This window comes from Theropithecus gelada, chromosome 15, assembly GCF_003255815.1.
Source record: "Theropithecus gelada isolate Dixy chromosome 15, Tgel_1.0, whole genome shotgun sequence".
Classification (NCBI taxonomy): Eukaryota; Metazoa; Chordata; class Mammalia; order Primates; family Cercopithecidae; genus Theropithecus; species Theropithecus gelada.
This window is the reverse complement of record NC_037683.1, coordinates 85,452,994-85,467,058: the sequence shown is the minus strand read 5'-3', so window position 1 is coordinate 85,467,058 and position 14,065 is coordinate 85,452,994.

The window sequence follows — 14,065 nt, the reverse complement described above, 5'->3', positions numbered from 1 at the left end:
AGACTCCATCTAAAAAAAAAAAAAAAAAAAAAGAAGAAAAAGAAAAAAAAATTCCAGAAAGAAATAGAGGACATACTCCAATTGGATAGCGTAAAGAGAGTTTAATAAAGGCACTATTTACAAGGATATGAGTAGGGCATAGGGAATTCACTAAGCGTGGTATAATTACCCTGGGGCTAGTAGCAGCATGGCACCATTACCACCCAGCATTAATGTTAAAATAGAGATCATAAGATTGATAGAACAGACTCTTTGTGGCAATAAGACACCAAATTACAAACAGGACCTAGGCTATGCCAGGCAAGAGTTAAGTCATGCCCTCCCACACTTAAAGGATAAACTGTGCTCTAACTGCCACAAGGGTTTCTTTTTCTCTAGCAGCTAAACAAATGCTAGTCTTGAGATAAGCAATAGTAAAAAAAGTTGCAGCTCACGCAACCCTGACTAACTGAACCCCTGTTGCACCAGCCACAACTATAGCCTTGATTGGACAAGAGACTGGTTTCAACAACTTTCCCCTGATAAGAACACCGATTCTGGACTGGTTCTGGCTGGTTTACAGAGGTTGTGCATTTGTGTGCATTCATGTCCTGAAAAGACCTGATGTACAGGACCTAATTTTTAAATGTTATGTACGTATAGGGCCTAACATTTAAATGTTAAGTCTCCACCCTAAAGTGAACATGAGTTGTACATAACCTACGTGTTTGTTCAATATGCATGCGTCAGGACCACCTTCATGAATATTTATAATCCTCCTGTAGCCTGTTGAACATGTATGTTTAGCCAACCCATTCATCATAAAGCTCTTACCCCAATCCCTCCTCCTTCGAAGTGCCTGTCTCTGGTCTTGCCTGGAGGCTGTGCTTCCCAGCCTGCAGGATGCCACCTTGCAGGCTATAACTCCTTATAAGAAATAAAGTCTCCTCACCTTTCCAAACTTGTAGATTTGTGATTTTTTTTTAAGTTAACAGGTGGCATGTGCCTGTAGTCTCAGCTACTCATGGAGGCTGAGGTGGGAGGATCCCTTGAGCCCACAAATTAGCAGTTTGAGTCCAGCCTGGGCAACATAGCAAAACCCCATCTCTTAAAAACTTTTTTTAATCTGAAAACAACAACAACAACAACAACAACAACAAAAACTGCCCTATGTGTTCTACCCAACTCCAACAGAGTGACATCAAAATAACTGGAACATAATGGCACAGAGCACAGCATTTCAAAAGACAGTATCAGGTAAAACTGACAGCATTTAATACAGTCCAAACTGAACAAAGATTTCTGCTCTCTTTGAATGATTTCATAGGTAGACATCAGCCAGTCCAGCCTGTGCTTTTGATGAACAGTGCTTAAGATGTGCTCCCTCAAGTGAGATCATCCAGCCTGTGGCTTTAAAGTGATAGCTGAGTGATGAATGGTAATTTCCCATCTATTATGATAAGACTCCCTTTCCAAAGGATTTTTCTGCATTCTGCTAAGTGGCTCTGGTTTTCATTTCCCTAACACATTTTTCTTCCCTGAATGCCTTTCTAAAATGCCTTGTTTAAATAGTCAGTGGCTTATTGCATTTTGCAGGGACTTGTTTCTGCCTGCTACAGAATGATTTTTTTTTTAAATGTCACCTTGATTTGTTAGGATGCATTTGACCTCCTGTCACTGACAGGAGAAGGGGTGAGGTCTTTTTCTGCAGATAGTAAAGAGCAGGCAGTTTTATTTCTTAGATCCTACTACAAGATTTGAGGAGTAAGGAAGAGATAGCAGATGGTTTTGAAGAGATTCAATCACCCACGGGTATTGCTGCAGAATGTGGGTCCTGCCAGCATGCAAATATTCAAAACAAACTAAATGTTTAAATAAATAGAGACCATGCCATTACCTTCTCAATTTGGGATCATAGACATTGATACATACATTTTAACTTAATAACAACAAGAAATGAAATGCTATGTTCATCTTTTAGTGACCACAGATGGTACAAATACCAAGGTACATGGCATATATACCAAGCGATAATGGGCTGGGGTACCACCTGAGGATTACATTTTATTTTTTGTAAATCTTTATTACTAACGAGTAACTAAATCTTTATTACTAATGAGTAACACATATACAGTAAAGTGTGCAAATTTAAGAGTATAGCTCAGTGTATATATATGTGCAGTGTGTGTATATGTAAATAACTATCACCAGATCAAGAAGTAGAACATTTGTGGCACTCTGGAAGGTTCCCTTATGCTCTCTTTTAATTATCACCACCCTACCCTCAAGGGGAATCACTGTCCTGACCTCAATCACCATAGACTAGTTTTACCTGTGTTTGATTTTTACTTAAAGGAACTTCTTTCTGGTTCATTATGTTGTGAGATTCAGCCATGTTATAACGTGCATCACTTGTTTATTTCTTTTTATTGCTAAAGAGTATTTTATTGTAAATATATATCACAATTCTTTATTCCTTCTGTCATTTGTGGGCATTTAATTTCTTTGAATAAGTGTAACAGGTTGAAAATGAGTATTTAGCAAATTGCACTCAGATTAAAATAACAAAATAATCTCTTATCAGAAGTTAATACATTTTCCTCCTCCTCATCCACATCCAAAGACAGTTTTGAAAATGCCTTTTCTTCTCTATTATAGCAACACCTAGTGGCTTGAGAAGGCCAGGTCTAGAGGTATGCATTTACAACTGGGAAACACTGACTTTTAGTTTTGAAGAGCTCAGATAGCACCTAGACGTCTGCTATAACCACATAACAATGGACCCCATCTGAAACCATTTAAGTCAGAATCTTTGGAGGAAGAGGCCAGGATTGGTAGGTTATAAAAGTTGCCCAGATGATTTTAATGTGCAGCCAAGGCTAAGAACTACTTATCTAGACCCAGTGCTTTGCAAACTTTTGTCAAATAATCAGAATCGCGTTTCAAACACAGATTGCTGGGCCCCGCCCACAGAGTATGTTTCTGTAGATCTAGGGCAGAGCCCAAGAATTTGCATTTCTAACAAGTTTCCCAGGTAATGCTGATGCTGTTAGTCCAGACACCACATGATAAGAACCACTGATCTAGACTAAGTTTGTTATTTAACGCAAGAAAAAAACTGCAGGCCAGACAGTTGAAGCAATTTGCTAGAGTCATGGAGTTAGATAGTGACAAAGTTGTAATTAGAACAACGGCCTCACAATTACTTTCCTCTCATCAGATATATCCAGGCTTGGATACTGCTCAATGTTATGCCATTTGAAGCTATGTAAAGAGATCACTCACCTGCAACAAAAATGTAAAACAAATAGATATTTGGAGAGGTGGGTGAGGTAACTCTTTTCCATAAACGTATTTGCAAAAACGTAAGCATCCTGAGAAAGTGGAAGCAGAGCACATACATTAGGACCAGTACTTGATAAGGAAAAGAGGGATGGGAAACAGGCTGTGGAGTTCCTTTCGGCAGCCTGAACGTTAACCCCTGCTTAGGAAAGGGTGCATCCGTCTTCATCATGCCTCTCTCTCCTCCCCTCCTCCAGTCACCTCCTGAAGGCAGAGCTGCTGCAATCTGCCTGGCCCATGTGGTGGCAAGTCACCCAGTCAGGAGACACTGGCCAGCAGTTTATCTCTGTCTTCCACATCCCTCCCATAACACAAGATGTACTGTGTTGCTGTATTTTCCCATGACTCCTAAATCTCACTCACACTTGCCCCTTACAATAAGATTTTCCCAAATATGGCTGGCTTGTCCCCAACAGTTGTGGCTCACATCTGCCATTTAGACAGCCCTGTGCCTGAGTCTGTAGTGCAACAGCTGTGGGGCTGGGTGTGAGCCTGTCCTCCTAGCTATGCTAAGCATGCTGTAATGACACAATAAACTGGCAGCTTGGACCTTTGCCTGCTGAGCCATTTTGGCCTGCCTTAGTGGCTCCCTGAACTGTATCAGGGTGTCACATGGCAGAAGAGCTTTGCCCGGGGAGCTGGGTAATCTGTATTTTAAATACATGTTACAGGTGATTCTAAAGTACACTTCTGGCTCAGGATTCAAGAAGGAACTGATGTATTCTACCAATGGGAACAGAGAAGAGAGAAAGGAAACTGCATCAACCAGACATTGCAGGTGCAGGGCATTGTTATGCAAGATATTTAAAAACTGTTTTCTGTAGGAAAAAAAAACTGATGAAGATTAATTTTTGAATAAGGACATATGCAAAGACTTAAGGACTGTCTGCTATGGAATAAAAGGCAGCCAGTCTAGTGGTGGACAAGAGCAACTTGAGGAGGGAAAACCCCAAACAGAACAAAACAAAGAGGGTCTAGAATTACTAAAACAATCTTTGCAACTACAGTCCTTACATCAACATTTTCTTAGGAAAAATCAGACTAATACCAGAATTCACATTTCGGCTTTGATGGTTTGCTGTATAAACAGTTTTTATCATTAAAGAAAGGTCCAGTTATTATTTTGTTTCTTTCACGAAGTCCCTGATTGAATCGCCTCCTCCTTCCAGCATGTTTATTTATTTACATACACAGAGAGACACAAGTACAGATATACATATATCCTATTACTGGCATCTCACGTTCACTTAAAGATGATGAAAGTCATTTCAATCACAATCTCAGGGGATGCCACTTCCCTTACCTCCCCTGTCACGTTGGATATACCCACAATAGACCCAATACAGAAGAAAACAAAAATTCTTAAAAGTTCATACTGACTTACCTACTGAGGCAATGTACCAGACTACATGCTCTTTACATGCCTTCCAATTCTAAAAATCTATAAGCAATCACAACTGCACACACAACGGATGCTCTACAGTTTTTGTAAATGATGCAGTACGTGCCCAGGCGTGGCAGCAGATAGTCTTTTAGGCTTCAGGAGTCCAAACCTCTGTCAATACCAGGATTACTATCCACACTGTTAGTTTCTTAATGTGAAGGATATCTTAAAATTGATGTATAACACATTACAGACTGCAAGAAAATATTTCCAAATTATATCTGATAAAGGACTTGTATCTAGAATACATATAAAAGACTCATAACTCAATGGTAAGAAAACAACCCAATTCTTAAAATGGGCAACACATCTGAACAGACATTTCACCAATGAAGATATAGGATTGGCTGATAAACACATGAAAAGATGTTCAGTCGGCCAGGCACGGTGGCTCACGCCTGTAAGCCCAGCACTTTGGGAGGCTGAGGTGGACGGATCACGAGGTCAGTAGATGGAGACCATCCTGGCCAATATGGTGAAAACCCGTTTCTATGAAAAATACAAAAATTAGCTGGGCATGGTGGTGTGTGCCTGTACTCCCAGCTACTTGGGAGGCTGAGGCAGGAGAATCACTTGAACCAGGGAGGCAGAGGTTGCATTGAGCTGAAACGGCATCACTGCACTCCAGCCTGGGTGACAGAGCAAGACTCCATCTCAAAAAAAAAAAAAAAAAAGAAAAGATGCTTAGTCAACATTATGAGTCATTAGAAATATACAAATTAGGCCAGGTGTGATGGCTCACACCTGTAATTCCAGCACTTTGGTAGGTTGAGGTGGGCAGATCACAAGGAGTTCGACACTAGCCTGGCCAACATAGTGAACTCCCATCTCTACTAAAAATACAAAGATTAGCTGGGCATGGTGGTGTGTGCCTGTAATCCCAGCTACTCGAGTCTGAGGCAGGAGAATCGCTTGACCCAGGGAGGCAGAGGTTGTGGTGAGCCAAGATCCTGCCACTGCACTCCAGCCTGGGCAACAGAGTGAGACTCCATCTCAAAAAAAAAAAAAAGAAATATACAAATTAAAACCACAGTGAGACTTCACACACACTAGAATGACAATAATGAAAATGCACTGACAATTACAAGTGTTGGTGAGGATCTGGAGCCGCCTCAGTGTGGAGTCCTCACAAAGCTCTAGGACTGTAAAAGGGTGCAGACATTACCACAAGTTTGGTAGTTCCTTAAAAACTAAATATGAATTTACCACACAATCCAGCAATCTAATCTCCCCGTTAGGTATATATATCCAAGAAAAATAAAAACATATGTCCACACAAAGGCTTTGCATGCAAATATTCACAACAGTATCATTCATAATAGCCCAAAGTGGAAACAATCCAAATTTGAAGGGGTAAACAAAATTAATATGTCCATACAATGGAATACTATTCAGAAAAAAAAAATGATGAACTATCGGTACATGTTTTAACATGGCTCTGCTTCAGAAATGTCATGTAAGGTGAATGGAGCTAGACTCAAAGACTACATATTTTATGAGGTCATTTATGTGAAAGGTTCATAAGAGGCAATTTTATGGACACACAAAGATTAAGTTGCTTGGGGCTGGGGAGTGGGAATGGGGAGTGGCTACAAATGAGCATGAGGGATCATTTTGGGATGATGGAAATGTTCTAAAACTGGATTGTGATGATAAATGCACAATGCTTGTATATTTACCAAACCATTAAATTATACACTTCAAGTTGGTGAGTCTCATGCATGTAAATTATGCCTCAATAAAGCATTTTAAAAATATAGAGACAATTATCACTATGAAAAAAGCTTTCATACAATTTAACTGACTTTACAGCACAATGAAGGCTGGTATTTTTATCAGTAATTCCCAACCATTTCCAGGCCAAGAATCCCTTTATAACAGCAAAAAAAATCACAGCCCCACGATAGTTAAATTGAACCTTAAGCATAAATTGAGGAAATACATAATTTCAGGAATACTGGGATAATTTTAATTGAATTTGGACTTAACTAATCACATCTACTACATACAAAATAGTATATAAATAGCAAGATATAGTAATCCGTCTACCAACAATGTGAAGTGCAGATACAGGTTCACCAGCTCCTCCACACAGGTGGGGTCTCACTCAAGGGACAGTGATCCCTGAGTTGAAACTCCTTCTAAAGTTTCCATCTCCTTAATGCCGCAGTGAACCCAGAAAAGCAAAATTGCTGCTTTAAGTTCAATTCCATGATGTTTTTACTCATCTCTGCAATTAGTTTACAGCTGGGAAGAACATGATTTATTTTTCGGACTAGAAGCATGTCCCATGTGTGGGCAAAATTTACTTGACAAGTGGATCATAGAAAAAGAGGATGCTGTATGACTGGAAAAATATACAAAGGTCGACTGGTTAGATGCTGGTCCAAACATACTATGGAGCTGTTTTGTGGATTCCTGATTTGTCTCTAATCTATCCCTTAGGGCCCATTTCAGTTGTACCTGCTCGTGGAACCACACAGCTACAATGTAAACTTTGTATCAAATGTTAATGACCCTTCAGAGACAGCCTGGCTCCTCACTGCGGCTTGCTTCCTCTGGGATTTTCAATTACTGTAGGATGTCCTCTCACATTTACGGACAGTAGTATAGCATCATTAAGCATTTCCAGCATTATCAGTTGAGGATTTCCCACACATAAATCAATTAACAGAATCTGAAATGTACTATTTCCATGGCCAAGAAAGGGATTCCAAAATTGTTTCCAAATTATTTATGAAACACTTGTTTGTTTCAGTAAGTCTTGTTTTTGTCGCTGTCCACTGGCAGCCACTCACACTGCACCTGCCTTGTGTCAGCTGGCAGCCACAAGTGTTGCAGAGATGAGAAACATAGGAGAAACTTATTTTTAAACAATGTGTAACTGTTCAGTTGCATTGCTAAATAGTAAGCTCAGAATGTTTTTGGGAGAAGTATATAATATACTATTCTCCTTGTGTTTCCAGATTACTCATTATATGTTTTTCCAGAGTCACAATTGGACCTATTGCTTTAAATTTAGAGTACTTTGCCAGAAAACATATTGAGTACCGTATAACTGTTTGGAAGTGTAAATAACATAGTTTTAAAAATCATTTTATTTTATGTTTCCTGACTTTGCGGACATGTTGTAATATCCTCTGCTAAGGGATGTCAGTTTTGTCCTGTTCTACACCATCTTTTCTAACCTCAGCTGGTCACGGCAATTTCCCCAGAGCCAATTCATTTCCTGTTTCAGTTATTTAGGTCATTGTTCCCATGTTATGATTTTTCTTCATAATGACAAAAGAAATAAATAACTCTTACAGATTAAAGAAAAAATATAGGCCAGATGCAATGGCTCACACCTGTAATGCCAGCACTTTGGAAGGCTGAGCTGGGCGGATCACTTGCAGTCAGAAGTTCGAGACCAGCCTGGCCAACATGGTGAAACCCCGTCTCTACTAAAAATACAAAAATTAGCCGGGCATGGTGGCACACACCTGTGATCCTAACTACTCTGAAGGCTGAGGCAGAAGAATCGCTTGAACCTGGGAGGCGGAGGTTACAGTGAGCTGAGATTGTGTCACTGCACTCCAGCCTGGGTGACAGTGAGACTCCAACTCAAAAAAAAAAAAAAAAAGAAAAAAAGAAAAAGAAAAAGAATTTGTCACAAATAAATTTGTAACTATATTAAACAATTACGTAAAAATAAAAAGTGGAATACATAAGGTGATATTGAATTATGCTAAAAATGTATTTGTAATTTAAAATGCAAATTTAGAATTTGAATAAAAGTTCAGTGTAATGGAATATGTTTTTCTAATTCACTTTCCATTTTTAGTTCAATTTTGTAATTTTAAAATATCAATTTTTTTATCACTTGTTTTACTCAAGTTCCTTGGTGTGTGTGTGATATCAGTTACAGTTAGCAATAGTTACAGTTTTGACGAAGAAACAATGGACAGTTTATAAAGTTGTTACTGTCAATTTTTTTCTAAAGCTTGCTACTGCACTCACACTCTTATGGGTGGTATTATTTAAGAGTCTATAACTCAACAAGTATTAAAAACTGTGAATAGCAAGCCTGACTTTCCTATATAAATGTTTTCATTGGAGAGGTTTGCTTCTCCTCTTTCAGTGTAATAGGAATTCTATCTCCAGGTTTCTTTCTTTTACTTCCATCCAAGAGTTTCAAGTTTACCTGATTCCTACACCCACAAAACCCCCTAGGATGATTTGAAAGGAATGTCTCAACCAAAAAGTATCAAGAAGTGTTTATAAACATCATGAAGAGAGTACCTACTCTGTTTTTTACATATTTAATACTCACAATAACTTTACACTGTAGAAATTACAGCCCTCATTTTTCAAAGAAAGGCACACACAACATAACTTAATGAAGGTAAAGAAATGAGCCCAGGGTCACAGCGGTGAGATTCAGATCATTCTGCCTCAGAATGGTTTTATCTACTACTCTTGCTTAAGTCAAGATTTATGTTGTTTCATTTTAAGGCATGGATTTCATAACAATACATTACTATTTTTAAAAGTGTTATTACTTTTTAATTGAGGTAAAACTGACATACAACTAAATAAACAATTTTTACTTTTTTCCTTGAGACGGAGTGTTGCTCTGTCGCCAGGCTGAAGTGCAGTAGTGCGATCTTGGCTCCCTGCAACCTCCGCCTCCTGGGTTCAAGCAATTCTCTTGCCTTAGCCTCCTGAGTAGCTGGGACTACAGGCACGTGCCACCATGCCCAGCTAATTTTTATATTTTTAATAGAGATGGGGTTTCACCATGTTGGCCAGGAAGGTCTAGATCCCTTGGCCTCGTGATCTGCCCGCCTTGGCCTCCCAAAGTGCTGGGATTACAGGCCTGAGTCACCGTGCCCAGCCAAAATAAACACATTTTAAGTGCTGAATTTTATATTTCTGTACCTGTGTAGCCACCACCTGGATCAAGATACAGATGATTCCAGCATTCCAGAAGTTTCCCCTTATTCGCATTCCCGATCAATATCACTTCCCCAAAGACAACCACTATTATGATGTCTATCACCGTAAGTTACTTAAAACGATTTCTGAACTTTGCATAAAGGGGCGCATAAAGTATATAATATCTTGTGTCTGGATTCTTTTGCTCAAGGTATCTTTAAAAAAACTATATTTTAAAAAATGTTAGTTACAACATATGTTGAATTCAAAGACATTTGATTTACTTTAAAAATGAGAAAAAGTGACTCGGCGCGGTGGCTCATACCTGTAATCTCAGCACTTTGGGAGGCTGAGGCAGGCAGATCACCTAAGGTCAGGAGTTTGAGGCCAGTCTGGCCAACATTGCAAAACCCTGTCTCTACTAAAAAACACAAAAATTAGCTGGGCATGGTGGCGGGCGCCTGTAATCCCAGCTACTCGGGAGGCTGAGGGCGGAGAATCTCTTGAACCTGGGAGGCAGAGATTTCAGTGAGCCGAGATCACACCACTGCACTCCAGCCTGGGTGACAGAGTGAGACTCCGTCTCAAAACATAAAAAAGTTCATTTAAAATATTTAAATGATTTACATATAAATGTTTAATATTAAAATTTAATCCATATACTTCAAATTAACATTGCTAGAGGTTACAGAACTGTCTAAACCAAGTTTTGATGAAATATTGTACCACTTACTTCTGCGCACTTAGGTCCTATTTGTGTTTTCACAACCTATATATATATATATATATATATATTTTTTTTTTTTTTTTTGAGATGGAGTCTTGCTCTGTCGCCCAGGCTGGAGTGCAGTGGCGTGATCTCGGCTCACTGCAAGCTCCGCCTCCTGGGTTTACGCCATTCTCCTGCCTCAGCCCCCCGAGTAGCTGGGACTACAGGCGCCCGCCACCTCGCCCAGCTAGTTTTTTGTGTTTTTAGTAGAGACGGGGTTTCACCGTGTTAGCCAGGATGGTCTCGATCTCCTGACCTTGTGATCCGCCCGCCTCGGCCTCCCAAAGTGCTGGGATTACAGGCTTGAGCCACCACGCCCGGCCACAACCAATATATTTTTAAACCCCCCTTATTAATACCAATTAACTACCAACTATAAACAACATTCTATGATAATGCAAAGAATGCATTTCCTTTGTAAGGAAGCTATTTTTAGATTATAAACTTTTCTTAATTTTTAAGGTTATATAGAAATAAAAGATGCAACTGCATATGTAATTGTGGTTTAATTCCTTGAAAAGACTACTTCCGGCCGGGCGCGGTGGCTCAAGCCTGTAATCCCAGCACTTTGGGAGGCCGAGACGGGCGGATCACGAGGTCAGGAGATCGAGACCATCCTGGCTAACACGGTGAAACCCCGTCTCTACTACAAAATACAAAAAACTAGCCGGGCGAGGTGGCGGGCGCCTGTAGTCCCAGCTACTCGGGGGGCTGAGGCAGGAGAATGGCATAAACCCGGGAGGCGGAGCTTGCAGTGAGCTGAGATCCGGCCACTGCACTCCAGCATGGGAAAGAGAGCCAGACTCCCCCTCAAAAAAAAAAAAAAAAAAAAAGAAAAGACTACTTCCTTAAGAAGTCTTATGTATGAGATTTGGGAAGATATGATTTTTTTCAGTAGGTATAATGATTGACAAAATTGTAGGACTCACTAGCATAGAGATGAGTAAGCAATTCCAACATATCCCCTATATTTCATCAGCGTAGCCAGTAAAAATTGTGGAAAATGGTCCTGTAACATTCAGTATTGCTGACAAATCTGAATAACATGAGAGAAAAGAATTCTGTGCCACAATTACAGGGTAATCATTCAATACAGGACTAATGTTACGAGGAAAAGACAAGACCTAGAAAAAGGGGTAAAAGGAAGGGACAAAGATGTGTTAAAAGTTAAGATTGTTATAAATTTCACTTAAGAAAAAAAGTTTAGGATCATGGAATATTTATAACTTTGCATAAATGTGACATCTAACCGTTTTAATTTTACATTATAAAAGTATAATATGTATAAGATCTATCTTATATAAGATTTAGGTCTTACATATATAATCTTGTATACATGGTATATCAATTCTTCTTTTGCAGAATGTAATCAAATATTCTGCATAAGCCTTGATAAGCCTTCATTACTAATGAATCATTTTTTTGATACACTGGTCTTTCTCTTTTTGCCACAGCATATAAGTGCTATAAAATAGGGTTATAAAACTTGCTGAGGTATCAGCTGGGAATGCCTTTGGCTGAAAGTAACAGAATTTCTAAGTAGCAACAGCTTATGCATTAAATGTCTAATTAGACATGTAATTAACATTTTTTTAACAACAAAAGAAACTTTATTTAAAAACTTTTTTTTTTTTTTTTTTTAACAGACATGGGTGCTTGAAAAAGCTCTAGACATGTAATTATCTTACAAGAATTCCAGAGGTGGGTGAGCCCAGGGCTTGTTAGTTCAGCAGCTTCACAGTGTCAGGGCTCTGGATCACTGTCTCGGCAGCTCATTTGGTGTTCCTATGATGGCTGCAAGCTCTAGACATCATGTTTCCTCACAATCATATTCAGGTAGAAAAAGCCTGTTAGATAAGTGCTTTCTTCTTGTCAGTGAGGTAAGTCTTTCCCAGATGGCCTCAGCAGATTCCCCTCATATGCTGGCTACTCCTAGTTGCAAGAGAGGCTGTGAAAGAGAAAACGTGACAATGGGGGTACTATCTTCTAGTACGTAGAGAAGTAAATAGGCATGGGAATGGCTTTTTGCCATGTGCAGCTAATTGTATTTGTTACAGCTGATGATCAGAATCACCTGAGGAGTTGGAAAAAAATTCTTGGGCTAAATTCCAGACCAAACGAACCACAATATCCCAGGAATAAGAATTTTCTTAAAAGCTCCTCATATAAGTTTTATGATCAGAGCTTTGGAACTTCTATAATAAAGCACTGTAATATTTCAGAATATGTGAATGCAGTCTTGATATCCTCCTGCCAGATATCAAGGTGCAGCAAATCAATGCACTACATTAAAGTGATTCATTTCATTAGAACAAAACAAAGCCTTCATCTTATTTCAGTATGTTGAGTTATGATACAAACAGCTTTTGGACTAGAGGGGTTCATTCCTAAAAATATATGCAAAGGAACCAAATATAATAAAGTCTGCTTAAAAAACAAAATCTTTCTTAGCACTAAGGAATGAAATGCAGCCATTAATATATGTCACTAGGTGATGCTCTTTGTTAAATTTTTTTCCTGGTGAAGTCATCTGAGGAATTAGCATTCATTCACATGGGAAAGAATTTATGGTAACTGCAATAAGACTTTAATTGACTCCTTAATCACAAAAGTTAAATAGTCCAGAAAATAAGTTTATATGCAAAAAAGGAAAGCCACACAAATTTATGGGCAGAACATTTTTCTTTCTTTTTTTTTTAGACAGAGTTTCACTCTTGTTCCTCAGCCTGGAGTGCAATGGCACCATCTCGGCTCACCACAACCTCCGCCTCCTGGGTTCAAGTGATTCTCCTGCCTCAGCCTCTGGACTAGCTGGGATTACAGGGATGTGCCACCCACGCCTGGCTCATTTTGTATTTTTAGTAGAGACAGGGTTTTTCCATGTTGGTCAGGCTGGTCTCGAACTCCCGACCTCAGGTAATCCACCCACCTTGGCCTCCAAAAGTGCTGAGATTACAGGCGTGAGCCAACGCGCCCAGCGGGACAGAATATTTCTTTCAGTTGGGCTATATGTTTAGAATACTGAGACTTTCAAATTGTGAAGACAGTATTTCTATCCATTTTTGTCTCCCCTTTCTTTTTTTTTTGTGACAGAGTCTTGCTCTTGTCACCCAGGCTGGAGTGCAATGGTGAGATCTCAGCTCACTGCAACCTTTGCTTATTGGGTTCAAGCGATTCTCCTGCCTCAGCCTCCCGAGTAGCTGGGATTGCAGGCACCTGCTGCCACGCCTGACTAGTTTTTGTATTTTTAGTAGACATGGGGTTTCACCATGTTGGGAAGGTTGGTCTCAAACTCCTGACCTCAGATGATCTGCCTGCATTGGCCTCCCAAAGTGCTGGGATTATAGGCATGAGCCAACTCACCCAGCCTCCACTTTCTTTAATGTCTTAATAAGATTTTATATTTTTGTTGACAAGAGTTCTTGAATATTTTTTGATGTATTCCCAGGTAATATTTTCTGATGTCACTGAAACGTTATCTACGTCTGCACTTTTTTTATGCTGAAATATTTTCAAGTAAATTAGTATTACATCCTTAAGTATTTCAGTATGGTTTTCTAAAATCACATTCCACTTAAATTATTCCCTAATATCATCTATTATCAAAAGTGAAA